We start from the raw sequence: 17,628 nt of genomic DNA, 5'->3' as shown, positions 1-17,628 counted from the left end.
TATCTTTGGGACCGACTTTCTATTCCTTATAGTTATTCCGTAATCGCGCTTGACGCATTCGGAAAAATTGCCGCGAATTGAAAAATTAGCTCCTGTCAAAATAGCCGCTTTTGCTTGAACTGCTAAAATTTGTTTTCAACCTACTAATCCCTCATTGAGTATTGCCAGTGTGACTTGAACTAATCTTAAATAGCTATCACCTACCCTGAACCTTCTACAGGGAATTAAATTCATTTTTTGCATATTTTTCCATTCTTTGCAAATCACATTTAGAGTAATTTGCCTGTGTTTCAAAATCATCCCTGTTCTCTAAACTTGCTAGGGGGGAACTGAAATTCGTATTGTATGGTGATTGTATTCCTGAAAACCGTGTGCTTCACTTCCATCTCCTTATATTGCATAGGGGGGGGGGAGTGAATTGCCACCAGGGGTAAAGTGAACATATTATCTCTTGTTAAACCCTATCAGGTATTTCTGTACTGCATTCTTTCCATCATTGTTTTTCCTTGAAACCATCAAAGCATTCTCAGTTACCTTCTCCTTCCTATACTAACTCTCAAGTAATTATATCAGTGTGCTAGTGTAACATCATCCATTGTGGATCACTGTCATATGCCTAAGTTTGCTATCAAATATTAATGTATTCATCAAAGTGTGATGTATATATATTGTTTAATTTTTCCAATAAATTGTTTAAATTGCAAAACAAACCTACTTCTTGGCTCAGTGAGGTCAGGGGGATTCAAAGAGGGGGGAGTTATATAAGGGTTTATCATCCAGAGTATAATGTGTCATAAAAATATATAAATAAGGGCTTTGCTTGGGCGTCCAGACGAGGCACTGACTTAGTGGGATTGCTGAATTGAAGTCACTTAACATGCTGTATTGAACAAGTTTACAGCCGCCTCTTGGCAACACAGCCCATCATCTGTCCATCTCTAGCAAAATGTTCACCACTGTGAAAGACTTTGAACAGCCACATCTCTGAAAAGCACCTCAAATCACTAGGATCTTCACATCAAATTGACCCAGACCTCAACATGAACCGCAGGAAGCATAATTATACCTGATGACTTGACCCAGCAGTACACATCGCATCAAACAGGCTTGATGCCGACTGGCCACCTGGAGCTCTACGACTTGCCACACACAGTGCTGTGAAACCCAGTTCAATACTGTTGAACCACCAAGAAGAGAATAAGGTACTTTTACGAGGCCCAAGCCCCCTGGTCCATTTGTTTGACCGTAGGAACAGCTAAGCAACACTTTTTCTCAAAAGCATATCGATTTACAAATGACATTGTTGCAATATCTTTCTCTTCACCCCTACTGGAACATTCATAGTGCTTTAATCTCTATGTTCTATATTTTCTTCGTTCTTTCCACTTCGCTGGGTTTTGGTAATGTTTTTACAGTCAGTTATTTTGCATATTGGGCAAAGGGAAGTGCTCAGTCTAAGAATGGATGTGTGTGTCACTGCATCTTATATGGATTGTTTTCTGCAGAAGTTTAGGGAATAGATATATCTGTTGGGCACGCTGAAACTACTACAGTGGTGATTTGGCACAGCATAAAAGCAGTGTAATATAAGATAAGGTAGTATAACATGTCATAACATATTTGCATTTTTAATTAAAGTGTGTTTTTATATAATTTTGATTGGACTTTCCTTTATTTTGTTGTCTGGTATGATTGCTGTTTCGATTGCTTCTGTTATCACATTCACACCTCTGTTAAGAGTATGTCCTTCCTTACCACAAAAGGCAAAGGATGTATAACTCTTCACTGTGCCTGTTTCACCTACTTGATTCAGATCAATGTTGGTGTGTAGTAGTGTGACGGGCTGAGTAGGCGGTTTACCCATGACTCACCCTTGTACTCCACCGGAGCAATAGTAATTTTGTCACACAACCTCAGTGTTCTGCGGCCAGTTTGTATAGTGAAATTGGGCCTTCCTTTATTTGGAGTATGGTACTGTTGCCATTTCAGTTGCTTCTGTTATCACATTTACACCCCTATTCAGATTATAGCATACCCTTGGCCCACTCTACCACAAAAGCAAAGGAGGTATATCTTTTGACTCTGCCTGTTTCGCCTAATCAATTTTGGTTTGTAGTAGTGCAAAGGGCTTAGTGAGTGGTTTGCCACCTACTCACCCTTGTAATCCAGTGGAGCAGTAGTAATTTTGTCACACTACCTGAGTAGTCTGTAGTTAGTGTGTATAGTGAAATGAGAGCAAAAACATGTAGATTGTCAGCTCGAGTACTGCCTACACTACTGCAGAAACCTCTTTTTTTATGGGGATTTTCCTTTAGCCAGTCACCTGTTAATGTAGGCAACAGGCAGTGGCGTAACACAAAATGTGGGTGGACCCCTGCGAGCCATGCTGAGGGGGACCCCCCAGCTGGACAACAAACCATGGGTCACGCCACACTCTGGGCTGGCCTAGATTACCACTCTTGCGCAATATGCACAAAATTGCTGCTGCAGGGCTTTGCCGCACACTGCACTAGGAGAAAGATATAAATATGTGTTTTAATGCATTATACAGCACGCTTTCTGAGAAAAATTGGCTGAAAGGCCAGAGCATTTGCAAATGTTTTGTAGGGTAACCCCAATACAAAAATCCAATACATGCAATTCACCAACAGTGCACAGGAACATGAATGTTTTAATTAATGTAATGCTTTGTTATTAAAAATGGCATGCCACAATGAAAACACGTCCAACTGGCTGCACAATGTAGACCAATCTAGACACCTAATAACATTTAACAGTAAAGCATGCAAAGCCACATTTAGACATAGCTAGACTGGTTGTACCAAAATGCCAGTCGAAGCAATAACACTTATCATGGTTATTTTATCACAGATTCCCAGAAAATTATACAATGTTGCAGGAAGAAACGGCTAGACTTGCAGCACCCAAATGATAGTCTAGCCAGGTAAATACACTTAGAAGGACTGCTTTATCAGTGATGCCTTGTTAAAAAAAAAGTCTAGCGAAACCTGAAAAGACTATACTGGCTGCACCAAAATGCCTCTCTAGCCACTAATACCACATATCATGTTTCCTTAGGCTGGACATGGATGACCATTAGGATGTATTGCACAACCTTCATCCCAGCCCACACCCCACACATCCCCTCTCCCTCCCACCCCCTGCCCAGCCCCCAAAATCAGCTTCTTGGCCCAGCATGATCTACACATTTCCTTTCCTAGGTATGAGGCTCCTTGCCTCATAGGTAAGTACTGGATGAGGAAGAGTGGGACTAGGAGTAATGAAGATTACAAGTAACTAAGCCAGGCATTACATCCATGTCCCTCTACCTCATCCCAGTACTTGTGTATGAGTCAAAGTGCCTCATACACAAGTACTGGGATGATGAAGAATAGGGCTATGAGTAATGAAGATTACCAATGAGTAACCAAGGGATTAAACACAAGTAGTGGTGCAACACCATTGAGCTGACTGGGCTTCATCCCAGTCCCCCCAACTCCCCTTGAAAGTTTGGGTTATGCTGACTCGACCTAGCTGACCTATAGAGCCGTTGCCAGACAGAACCGAACACAGATGTTAAACGTCATCTGGGTTTCACTGTAAACAAAGGCCAAGCAATTACTAACGTAAAGCATTTTACTGTTAGTACCTGCATTAAAATGCATAATTCTTTAGGCAATTGAAATCTTGATGTGGGTTTAGTTTTTGCATGCCAGGGAAGTGATGGGAAGGGTAGGGAGGGTACAGGAGACCACTTATTCTCACAGCAGTCCATAAGTGGGTGATTTCAGACTTAAAGGAGAGAGTTAACTGTTTGTAACATTGACGCTGCACTTGAATAGTCTCATTAGAATGCATAAAGAAGTTAGATTCCCCCACACAAATAAGTTTGCCCCTCCCCCGCCATCCATGAAGTTAGCACCTCTCCCAACATTTGAAGGGTTACCACCCCCGCGAAATGTAGGTTTTGTTGTGCCCCTGAACACAGGCACACATAGCATTCACCATACACACACATGCACACCCAGTCATCCATACATTTAAGTGTATACCCTTTCACTATAAAGGCACACCCAGGCAGCCACCCATACATTTAAGTGTGCACCATTTTACCAATACAGGCACACCCAGACAGCCACCCATATATGTAAGTGTGCACCCTTTCACCATATCCTCGACATGTACACCCAGGCACCCATACATTTAATTGTGCACCCTTTCACCATCCACTGACACAGGCAGCCACCTGTACATTTAAGTGGGCACCCTTTCAACATACACACACAGGCACACAGAAATCATGTCTTTATGAAGGCAGAGTGACTAAAAAAAGAAATATATATATATATATATATATATATATATATATATATATATATATATATATATATATATATATATGTATATATATATATATATATATATTCTTTTTTTTTTTTTTTTTTTTTTTGGTCCAAGGTGGCCCCCCTCCCAGGACATATGTTGGCGGTGCCCCCCGCACAGCACAGGGTGCGGGTGCCCAGATAACGCCAGTGGCAACAGGCTGTTCAACATTTCTGAGGTAAACCATGATGAACTGATTTCAAAACTGCTTCAATTCTAAATTCCCAGGCACCTGTCTGGGTAATACATTCCTACCTATAATCTGTGATATTTAGAGCTGGGGCCCATCACAAGCCATTCTTTAAGTTCCGGAGAGGTTTGGCAGTCAGAAGCCCAAGTGACATTGTTTTGGCATTTCCTTTACATCAAATCACTCAAGGGAAGAACAATGGTCCGATACCTATTGGTGAAAGATTTGCAATTTCCAGAGATGTGCGGGAAGGTGTCACCTGAATCTGAGTGGTAGGAATGCCCTAATCCTAAACCACTCAAACCTTTGCTTGGAGAGACTGTTTCTTACCACCATCTTCTTGATGTCCTAATTTAGGCACAGACCCTGTGTTATCTGGCACTTTGAAGCCTTTATAGTGAAGGCATTAATCTGTATGTCTTGAAGCACCTGCCTTATTTGGGAAATATGGTCTTCTGATGGCATAGCTAAAGACTACAGCATTATCAAGATGGGCAATGCTGAAGTTCTCTGGACCACTGAGGACCTGGTTTACCATTCTCTGAAAGGCATCAGGGGCATTATTTAACCCAAACCCAACCTGACAGTACCTGACTATGATGTCAAGGGTATTCATGAACTTGGCGGCTCCTAACATGTCAATCAGTTGTTCTGCACAAGGCATGGGTGTGCATTCATCTTCGTGACAGAATTGAGCAGTCTGTAGTCCACACAAAAGTGGGCTTAGGTTTCCCATTGCTGGACCTTTTAGGGACTACGACCACAGGGCAAGTCTATGGGCTATGGGAAGTCTCAATAACCCTGAGGTTCAACATCCTGGAAACATCCTCCTTGATCACTTTGCCAGACCTCCAGTGAATTCTGCTCTTAACTAGCTTACTGTCTCCTGGGTCTATGTCTTGGACAGGCCAGTCTGTGTGACCAGGGATCTGTGAGAACAGGCCTGAGAAATGACCCACCGCCACTAGCAGTCTTGCAATTGCTATTATGTTAAGTCACAGGAGATTTGCACCAACCCCACCCCCTGCATGGACCCACCAGTTCCTTCTGTTTGTAGCAAGTCATGAGAGGAATATGTCTGCTCTTCAGACATACCAAAAGTCGCCAGAGCCAACACCAAGTCATCTCTGCTGTAACATGGTTTCAACTGATTGACATGAAAGACCCTATGTGTCTGCCAGCCTATGTGCCTTGGTGTTAATGAGGTAGTAGGCCTCACTGATTATTTCCAGAACCACATAGGGTTCCAGTTCAGTTATCCCAAATCCATAATCCACTATCTTGTGGGAAGGACTTTGGGGGTTACTCGCCCATTCTTAATGCACCAGACTTAGAGTGCCCTTAAAAGCTTAAAGGGAGTGAACTCTACTATATTCTGTGGCACCACTCTGTATGTGAACAGAAGGTATAGCAGGAGTGTTTGCCACTTTCCCCTCAGCTGTTTTTCTAGACCACATGTCATGTCTTGCAGGTTCCTTAAATTCCATTGGTTGGGTATGGAACGCTGGATAGAACTTATATGTAACTCAACAGTTGTCAAATATCGCTTTCATATATGCAGATATGATGTTGTAGCACCTGTCAGAAATGACCTATTTATGGAACCCCACATTAGAGAATATCCCCTCCTGGGCATTAGCCCCCATGGTGTTTTGGTATCCCTCAAGGGAACTGATTCAGGGTTCCAGGTGGCATGGCCTACCATGACCAAAATATACTGGGTCGCTGATTGTGATGTTTCTGCCTGAAGGCATTGCTAAATTACTGATACAATATAACAAGGACATGATGCACCATCAAGTGGGCCCAAATCACCCACTTGCCTCATTTCACCCAAGTTAAATGTCCTTCAACCTAGAAAAAATGAATTCACCAGACATTTCAGTGGCTAGGGTTGTTTAAATAGATCCTAAAACAGTGGGACAATAGTATCCTTAGGACATTTAAAAGAATCCTAATACTTGGTGGGGGGAGAGGAGTGGCAAAAACAGTTCTGTGCCTCTTCCCCTCTGCAAAGTCCCAGGCAACTTTATTGCCACTGTGATGACATTAGTACTTCCCTGGAGGAGTACAAGGATCAGTAGTGGCTAAACCATCTACTCAAGCCTCACACTTCTACAAACCAACAGTGATCCAATCATAAAGGTAAAACAGGCACAGTCAAGAGATTTTACTCTTTTACATTTTGTGGTCACATCGGCTGAAGGTAGTCTATACTCTTAAGATGAGTGTGAATATGATAACAGTAGCAACTCAAATATCAATAGTACAACAATACAAAATAAAAGAATAGGTGACTTAGCAGTCCCTGGAGTCCAAACATTTGACTCAGTCCCCTTCCAAAGCCTGCAGCTTCCAAGGCCCTTTGGTATGCAACAGCCTGGTTTAAGGTTGACTCTTTAGTTTGAAGCACAATTCCCAGGTGACCTCCTACTGGGAGGGTTCCCTGGGCTGGAGAGGTATTACCCGACCTCCCAACAGAACAAAGAGACACAACCTTCCTGCCTGTTTCCCTGCTGAAGCAGAAACAGGCAATCTTGCTAGAACTGACACAACCATTCCATAGCAGTAATATCAAACCATGGCTGGTAATAGTGTTATTTCTAACCAGTCCACTAAGAGTTAACGGCGTAATTGCAGCTGTAAATAAACAAGTGATGTAATAAAAAAGCCATAACCAAATATTGAGCCATCAGCCAGTTGATTTGCATATGTTCCTTGCACTGAGGACTGGTTCACGATAAGCACTGACAAAGCCAGAACTTCTGGCTTGTGTGTAGGTTTTAGATAGGCATTTGCCAAGCACTGCTATCATATGCCCAGGTAATCACATCATTTTCCAACTGTAGCCATCCTATGGCCGGGCAGAACACTTATGTAATGGCAATCTTGTTTGGGTAGAAGGGCTGCCCTGTGCCATGGTGTCCATGTGCCATCTGGGTCTTTTAATGATCCATGGCCTGGAAAGGGGACTGTGGAAGATTAGCTCAGGGGCAACACATTTTCTTGGAAGCAAGACAACACAGTGCAAAACTGGATTGAATCCCGATCCCACACTTAGAAACCACTTGCTGGTAATAAGTGTGTTATAAATGAACAATTAAATAAATAAATAAATGGAATCTGAGCTGTACTCCTATGGGACCAACTCCATGCACCGCCACACCAGACCCAACCACCTGGCTCTGAGAAAGGAGGTTACTTTCTCAGGTAGATGCATCTTGATGGCTTCTAACCCATCTTCCTCACATGCTCCTGCCACCACACAAGCTACTCCTGTAGGGCAGAGGATACCAGCGGCCGCCTCGCAGGCCATACAGAATGCTGTGGACCCTTACCTTTCGAGGGTCACAGTACTGTGTTTGTACTGCAACAAAATGATCTGCAGGGGAGCAATTTTGAAATGCTTTCGAGACCGCGCTCAAGGAGCACGAGAAACACTGTGACCTACCTTAAATTTAAGGCCTGCCCAACATCTTCCACTGTCCACCTGGCCTTCCATCTCTGTGGTTGGTGCCCCTTCCCTCCCTCAACTTACCTTGCCTCTCATGTAAAAAACAAAACAAAAGCCCCCAAAAATAGAAAATCACAAAATAAAAGAAACAGTTCCTTTAGGAGCTACCTTTCACAGTTAAAAAGTAGAACTAAAATCACAGCATCCATAGCAGCCTGCATGGTGCATGGACAGTGGGGATGTCGACGGACATCTGGAAAATTCCAGGTATGGGGTGTGGGATTTAGAATAATTTGAACTGTTTTTCGTTAAAAAAATGGTGGCTCTTAAAATAACCTTTTTTTTCTTTCTGGCTTTATACATATATTTTTTGATTTTTTGATTTTACGTACTGAACTAACAAATGTTCTACTGCACTGAATTATTTTTTCTAACTTTTTTCCTTTTTGTTTAATTCAACTACTAAAAAATACTTACATCCATGTTTTATGTGTTCACAGAAACTGCTTCAATGCATTTTTAACATTTTGAAGAAAATTCAGATTCCCCACATCAGTAAGATGCACTCCATCTCTTCAAAAAATGTTGACAATATAAAATTTTATATTTTCCTTATGAAAAGATGTCATGCTAACTTCCTGCAAAAAAACACATACACCTTTGTTCACATCATGCTTTGCTATCTCATTGTGTGGACAAACTAAATTTGAACGCATCCATATTTATCTCTGAGTTATCCGAGAAATAATTCTTTCGAATGTAGAAACGGTTCCATCAAGTTTCCAAATGTATCCTTCATGGCAAACTGTAATGAATTTCTTGTAACATAGCCCAAACTGTTGCCTCCACAGTGAACTACAATGATGTCTTCAAGGTAACCATATTCGCACTAAATGGGAGGAATTCCACTCCATACCATGAAATGTGAAATTCATCTAATCCAAGATTATCACACAATACACATATCTCAGAATAAACCTTTATCCAATGGACCCACAAATCACTCACGATCCAGACAGTGCTTCATCAAGGCCATAGCCAGCTTCACTGGACATAACAAGGATCATTCTTGCTACCCAGTCGTCCTGCACACCACACCCAGGAAACCTGATTGGCTGATCTCACGATGTCCGCGGACAGCCACAACTGTTTGTGGTCTCTGCAGTCCCCTTTCCATGCCAAGTATCCTTAAAAGACCCAGGTGGCATGTACGGTGCCCGCGAACTACTGCAGTGGCCATGGACGCTGTAGCACAGGGCAGCCCTTATATCCTTTTTACTTTTATGTTTGTAACACTCCCTGATTGGCTTTTTTCAAACAGTCACACATCCATCCGCCAATCACATCCTAAAACTATACATGTAACACTGTCAACTCAGTTCAAAACTTCAGATGTACTCTTAAACTCTCAGAGAATGTCTTTTGTCACTCACAGCCACCTACATCAAAAACTACTGTAAACTCTCCAAGATTTCTATTTTCAGGCTCGACAACATCTGCCTCTAACAAGACATAGTACAGGTATGCTTATATTTCTTAAAGTATGTTTTCAACTCTTTTACAAATGTATTTTCCAGGGTTCCTGCCACATACCCTATAATAAGCTTGTCAATAAGCATATTCTCTTTTTTAACAACTCTAGCAAATGCCATGTACTGCAGCATTCCGTGCCTGCTCACATCAAGTGGCAGTTAATTACAATGCTGTGTGTTTAAAAACATTTCTTTTCAGGAGCATTTGCATGAAAATTAAAAAATGCATAAGTGCATTTATAGCAGCACTGTGGCACTGTGTGTAACCCTTTTCTAAAATAAAGGAAAAGCAGATTGAAAAGATGTATACAACATTTTTAAATGGCACGTGGTGTGTAAAGTTTAATATGTTGATGTACATGCATACTGGTCAACATGACCCATTCCAATCTATAGGTGCTTTTCAAGTCTTGTTTTTTCTCTTTGCATTCTGTGCCCTGTAATACCACTTCTCCCATTACACAACTTGGACTACAAGTCCCAGGATGCAAAAAATGAAAACTCGGACTGGAATGGACATTTTGAAAGTGTAACATTTATATAGAAGGGAAAATAAAGGGGTAGTCCTGCACTCAGAACCCTGATCCTTCAGGTGTAGTATATTTATATCCAAGGTTGGATCAGTAGAATGGGATGACACTCTTTTAGTACATATTCAACATTTATATTACATCAATACATTACACAAGAAAAATCATCTACATGTCATAAAACCTAATAAAAAAACAATTTCATACCAACAATCATGGCCACATCCAAAAATTCATTCAGACATTCACACAATAAGAGCACCCAAGGTGTTATATGCATCAATGGGCATTGGAAATATAATATTTCCCTTCATTTAATATATTAAACAATGACCCAGTCCCTAATATTAGGTGTTGTGGTATATCCGATGCCGAATTGAGGTCAGATATATTTCACAAAAAAGAGCGTCGACACGTGTTTTGGTCGGAGACCTTCTTCAGGACGTAGGGCAAAGGAAAGTGCTTCGCCCTGTTCTCAACGAATATGGGCCCGTAACCAATCTAAAAACAATAATAAAAACAACGTGTCATCCTTATTTCTTCAAAAAAGTGACTAATAATGTGACAAAGTGTCTCCGATCTCTTCACACCTCAGTCCCTACTCACCCCCAGGTTCCAAATCAAGGGTAGGTGTACGGTATAATGGACATTAATCCTCCACTGGAAACAGTACAAATCCTGTACCTGTGGAACCAATACGAACACACGCTTTAGTGTCCATGAAGATATTAAAATCACTGCAAGTTATACAGTGAGGTTAAGAAAAACCCATGAAAAACACTTACAGGCACCCATAGTGAGGTTCAAGAAGCTTCACCGAGATGTCATGACCCGTGGTCGCTCTTGGATCAGTATATGAAGTGCCGGCTCAATAGGCCATATAAAATGCTGTAAGGGAAACACATAGTGAGACCCTCTATTAACACCTAAAAAACAAGTGCACATGTCTCCACACAATGGAAAATATTACATCCCATTATATAGTCCTTGTCCCATGGGTGCGTCTCCATGTGTGCACAACTTAGTCCAATACAGAGTGAAATCTGTTAACAAGATATGGTCAGTGATTACACCACTTGTGGTGTCCACCCTTCAGTGCTAGATGGCATTAATGTGTGACACATCGGTCCTTTCGTAACAGGACCCTTATCCCGTAAATAGCGCAACCCAAAGCGCAACACCGCTCAATCTACGATGCTCGTTTCCTTTGTTTCATATTCAACACGCGATCTTACACGTGTACTTTGTTCAAAACCCACCCCCCGGGGGGCCGTTCCATGGTGCTATAACAGACTATTGCTAGGTAGCAACATTCACCGCAGCCTGAACACAGCCCGGCACCAGCCTATTTGTGGCACAATCAAAACAGCAGCTCGCTGGAAACCCGTGTGTGCTTCCGAGCGTCAACCAACTCAATGAAACAAAGCGTTACCCTTCGGTACGTCAGAAAGAGCCAAAACCGCCCCCCACACCTGTGTGTGCTCGCGAGCGAAAATTGGATCAAACGTACAAAGCATTTACCTTCAGTACGCAAAACAATTCCAAAAACCGGCTGCCACCATTCATTCGGCTCCAGTCATTCAAACCAAATGGACTAAACATAAGAGAAGGACTACCCCTTTATATGGACAATCACTAACACTAAAAAAGGACTAAAAAAGGGAACACAACTCCAAAAAAGGACCCAAAAGCCGTCTCCATTAGACCAACACACGCTCACCAACCAGTGGGCTAAATTCCTGCATGGTCAGACCTCATATAAAAGACCAATACACTGAAGCCCATTTTTACCTCATTCCCTAATTAAAGGAACTGGGTCCATGTATCAGTACGGACATGTAAATTATTTCCACCTGACAGATTCTTTTATATTATTAGAGTAACACATATTCAACATAAGTATTAGGCTACCACAGGGACAATTCCTTGTCTTCAAATTACCACATTTTTAGAACAGTTTTTGAGAACATTTTTTGAAAACATTTTCATTTTGGGTACATTGTATTTACATTTAAAGTATGCAAACAATTTGTAATGCAGACATATGGGTCATGACAGCCATTTCATCACACAGGAGAGAGATCTTTTACATATCTTCTGTGGCCCCTTAGGATATCACATCTAATAATTCAGCCTCATGAAACTTTAAATGTCCACCACTGGACTTATTCATATTAGTCGTGCCACATCTTATTCCCGCAATAATCGTGTACATTCACATTTTTCTCATATACATAATGGAATAGGTTAACAGTACCAGGGCCAACATTTTAGTTGATGCGTACATGATCAGTACTCCCCTTGATAGTATTCAATTGTATGGACCCATTGTCAATTCTTCTTATAAAGCCACATATTTGTTATTACATACTTGATCTGTGTTTCCCAACATACCGGTTATTTATATTAGTCCATCAATTGACTATCAATTTTTTGTAATCAGGTTGTTCCACTCTACTGAAACATTTAGACCATTATGAACTGTATTCAAAGTGTGGATCCATTTTTGTTCAATACGATGCAGGGTTCCACCAATGTCACCTCCCCTCATGTTGGTTTTGATATGTTGCAATACAAACCACCTCATGTCAGTATCCTTGTGTTGCATCTTAACAAAATGTTCAACCAACAGTTTATCTGTCACTCTATTTCGTATGCAACTTCTGTGTTCGGATATGCGTTGTCTAACTTCACATATGGTCTTACCCACATATAACAGTTGACATGGGCAACTAATGATGTATACTACATTTTTAGTCAGGCAGTTAGTGTGACAGTTCATTTTCCAGGTCCTCTGACCATACTGAAACTCATGTTTTGTCTCGGTCAGGGGGCACGCAACACACCCACTGCACTTAAAATGTCCGACAATAGGTGGCAGTCCCCATTGGTCATTAATGGTGGGTTCTCTTTTTGGCTCTCTATACCTACGGACCAATTTCTGTCTCAGATTTTGGTTACGTTTAAACGCAAACATAGGTTTTTTCATCAGAGACCCATGTTGTTTAACAAGATTCCAATGTTTACCAATAATTCTTTTCACATCCCCACTGACTGGATTAAATGTTGTGACACATACCAAATGGTCATTCTTGTTTCTTTCTTGTTTCGTAAGGCAGATATCCCGGTTAGTGTTTTCGGCCCTTTTCATTTGGTCTTTTATTAACCTTCTTGGGTACCCCCTGTTGGTTAATCTTTCTTTGAGTTGTTCTGCATGTAATTTAAATTCCTCCTTTTCAGAGCAGTTCCTCTTAATACGCAGAAACTGCCCATAGGGTACGTTTTGGCGTAGACTAGCAGGGTGAAAACTGTTAAAGTGTAAAAAGGTATTCTTGTCCGTTGGTTTTTTAAAAAGGGTAGTGATTAGTTGATTCCCGGCCTTTTTAATCAAGAGGTCAAGAAAACTAACCTGACGATGGCTATATTCGATTGTGAATTTTATATTTGTGTCACATTTATTCAACCTTTCATGAAACTCAACAAGGGATGCAATTGAACCCCTCCAGACTAAAAACACATCATCAATGTAACAATGCCAAATTTTCAAATGTGTCTTCAGGGTTGGGTGAATCTTGAGCAAATTTTCTTGCCCTAGTATGAACTTATCTTCATAGTCCGCCATGTAGAGGTTTGCAATGTCGGGGGCAAAAGTGGCCTCCATACTGACCCCTTTATCCTGCTTGTAAAGCTGTTTCTTAAACAGGAAGAAATTTTCGGTCATTGCTAGCCTAATACACTCTTGAATGAGCTCAGTCGGGGGCAAGTGTGGTCTGGTTCTTTTATCTAAATAATGGCCCAACATGTGCAGACATTCAATCTGGGGTATTGCCGTATATAACGATTCAACATCCATTGTTACCAGGATATCTCCTCCTTCAATTATGATACCACCAATGATATGAATCATATGCGTCGAATCTTTGACAAATGATGGCATCTCTTGTACAAATGGTTTAAGAAAGAACTCGGCATATACAGACAGTGGTTCTAAAAGGGAGTCAATCGCCGACACAATGGGTCTCCCCGGTGGCTGAGTTAAATTTTTTATGGACTTTCGGGAATGTATAGAAGGCTGCCCTCTTAGGTTCAACTTTATTCAAAAAACGGCCTTCCTCATCACTAATCCATTTTTCTTTCATAGCGTGATTGGTCAGGCTTTTTATTTCCTCCTGTAATCGCGTGGTGGGGTCCCTCTCAAGTCTTTTGTAGGATTTCTTGTCATCCAACAACCGCCTGCATTCTGCTTCATACCTAAGTGTATCTTGAATGACAATCCAGCCCCCCTTATCAGCGGGTTTTATGGTAATGGACTCATCATTACACAGTTTAGTAAGGCTCAGCCTCTCCACTTTAGACAAATTGTCAGGCTTGTAATTCTTCAACTTTATGACCTCGAGTATTTCTCGTGTGACAATATTCTCAAAGGCCATGATTTCTGGTGGATAAGTGTGGGGCGGTGGGAAAAAACTCAATTTGTTTTTCAGACCACTGATGTTAGGTACTTTGTCAGAAGGAGATCCCTTTTCATACGGATGGGCAGGGAGGTACACCTCAAAGAAATGTTTTAACCTGATGTTTCTGAAAAATCTGTGCAGTTCCAATTCCATATTGAAAATGTCATCTCTCATGGTAGGAACATATGAAAGCCCTTTGGACAAAAGATCCATATCTGATTTATCAAGATGGAGTTTGGACAGATTGAAAATAGGCATCCAGTCAGTGGTGCCTTGGGTCATTGATTCGAGTACCACTGTCTGGTCCTCATTCCCTGTCTCTGTCCGTATTGGGGTTGTTGCTGCCTGGGTCTGCCTCGCTGCCCCCCTCTGAAAAAACTTGATGTTGGTTTTGGCCCCTCCCGCCTGCGCCAGTACTAGGTGGCACATTTAGGGCAGGATCTGACCCATTCGAGGATCCTGAGGTGTTGGAGAAGTTAGAATAACGATTATTTCTACGAAAGTTATAACCACATAATGGGGGATCGTTTGGAGTTGTGTTCCCTTTTTTAGTCCTTTTTTAGTGTTAGTGATTGTCCTTATAAAGGGGTAGTCCTTCTCTTATGTTTAGTCCATTTGGTTTGAATGACTGGAGCCGAATGAATGGTGGCAGCCGGTTTTTGGAATTGTTTTGCGTACTGAAGGTAAACGCTTTGTATGTTTGATCCAATTTTCGCTCGCGAGCACACACGGGTGTGGGGGCCGGTTTTGGCTCTTTCTGACGTACCGAAGGGTAACGCTTTGTTTGTTCGAGTTGGCTGACGCTCGGGAGCACACACGGGTTTCCAGCGATCTGCTGTTTTTGATTGTGCCACAAATAGGCTGGTGCCGGGCTGTGTTCAGGCTGCGGTGAATGTTGCTACCTAGCAATAGTCTGTTATAGCACCATGGAACCGCCTCCCGGGGGGTGGGTGTTGAACAATGTACATGTGTAAGATCGCGTGTTGAATATGAAAAGAAGGAAACGAGCACCGTAGATTGTGCGGTGTTGCGCTTTGGGTTGCGCTATTTACGAGATAAGGGTCCTGTTACGAAAGGACTGATGTGTCACACATCAATGCCATCTAGCACTGGAGGGTGGACGCCACAAGTGGTGTAATCACTGACCATATCTTGTTTAGAGATTTCACTCTGTATTGGACTAAGTTGTGCACACATGGAGACGCACGCATGGGGACATGGACTATATAATGGGATGTAATGTTTTCCATTGTGTGGAGACATGTGCACTTGTTTTTTAGGTGCTAATAGAGGGTCTCACTGTGTGTTTCCCTTACAGCATTTTATATGGCCTATTGAGTCGGCACTTCATATACTGATCCAAGAGCGACCACGGGTCATGACATCTCGGTGAAGCTTCTTGAACCTCACTATGGGTGCCTGTAAGTGTTTTTCATGGGTTTTTCTTAACCTCACGGTATAACTTGCAGTGATTTTAATATCTTCATGGACACTAAAGTGTGTGTTCGTATTGGTTCCACAGGTACAGGATTTGTACTGTTTCCAGTGGAGGATTAATGTCCATTATCCCATTCACCTACCCTTAATTTGGAACCTGGGGGTGAGTAGGGACTGAGGTATGAAGAGATCTGAGACACTTTGTGACATTATTAGTCACTTTTTGAAGAAATAGGGATGACACTTTGTTTTTATTATTGTTTTTAGATTGGTTACGGGCCCATATTTGTTGAGAACAGGGCGAAGCACTTTCCTTTGCCCTACGTCCTGAAGAAGGTCTCCGACCGAAACACGTGTTGACACTCTTTTTTGTGAAATATATCTGACCTCAATTCAGCATCGGATATACAACGACACCTAATATTAGGGACTGGGTCATTGTTTAATATATTAAATGAAGGGAAATATTATATTTCCAATGCCCATTGATGCATATAACACCTTGGGTGCTCTTATTGTGTGAATGTCTGAATGAATTTTTGGATGTGGCCATGATTGTTGGTATGAAATTGTTTTTTTATTAGGTTTTATGATATGTAGATGATTTTTCTTGTGTAATGAATTGATGTAATACAAATTTTGAATATGCACTAAAAGAGTGTCATCCCATTCTACTGATCCAACCTTGGATATAAACATTTATATAGAATCCAAAACTTTTTAGGAGCAGTTTCATTAAAGTTAAGAAATGCATATATGCATTTATGACAGCACTGTGTGTAACTTCTTTGTAAATGAAAGAAAAAGCAGATGCAAAAGATGTGTACAACAGTTTTGAGTACCACTTAGTGTCTGGTATAATCTACCCCACTGGTGCTACAACCACTTCAGGCCACTAAACTACAAATGTCAAAAAAATAAGTGGTTGGTTTGAATTTAACAGCACCGCTGTTACTCCAAAACATAGGTTACCAGCAAATCTAACAAATGCTTACTTAATATTCTGTCAACCCAAATTTAGTCACTAAACCATAGCACAATAAAAAGTTATAATATGCCAACAGGCATCTAACTACATCCATAACATTACACTAGTACTTGTAAAAGCCAACATAGTTAAAATACGCCAACAGGTATCTCACTACTTCAAAAATACCCTTCATGGCAATCCACTTCAAATATGCCATCACAGTTCTTGTTACTGCAATACGTCTTGTAAAATCCTATATAATTACAACATGCCAACGTTAACACATTGTGCTGTTTTTTTTTCACAGAAAAAGAACCAGAAAGTCCAGCTTTATTACTTTATGCAACTAAGTAAGCATATCAAGTATTATCCTATTTGTTATCTTCACAAAGAAACAAATACATATTCCATGAGCACTATCCTCAACTGTACTACAATCATAAATACCACATATACTTCAATTATATCATTCCACCATATTACAAATACTGTACACTCTCCCAACAGTACCTCTAATTACTATACACATATTACTATACTATGTGTTGTCAGTGGCCAGATTCTTGGGGACACTGTTCACAACAACCACCACAGTACAATTAAACCATACGCACAATACACCTTCGGCAGCACATGCCAACACTTTTTTAAACAATAAAAAGAGCTCCAAATACACTT

The sequence above is a fragment of the Ambystoma mexicanum genome, chromosome 11 (genome assembly GCF_040938575.1).
Source record: "Ambystoma mexicanum isolate Mex_15411 chromosome 11, UKY_AmexF1_1, whole genome shotgun sequence".
In the NCBI taxonomy this organism is placed as follows: domain Eukaryota; kingdom Metazoa; phylum Chordata; class Amphibia; order Caudata; family Ambystomatidae; genus Ambystoma; species Ambystoma mexicanum.
The sequence above is the reverse complement of the archived record's forward strand: the minus strand, read 5'-3'. Positions refer to the sequence as shown.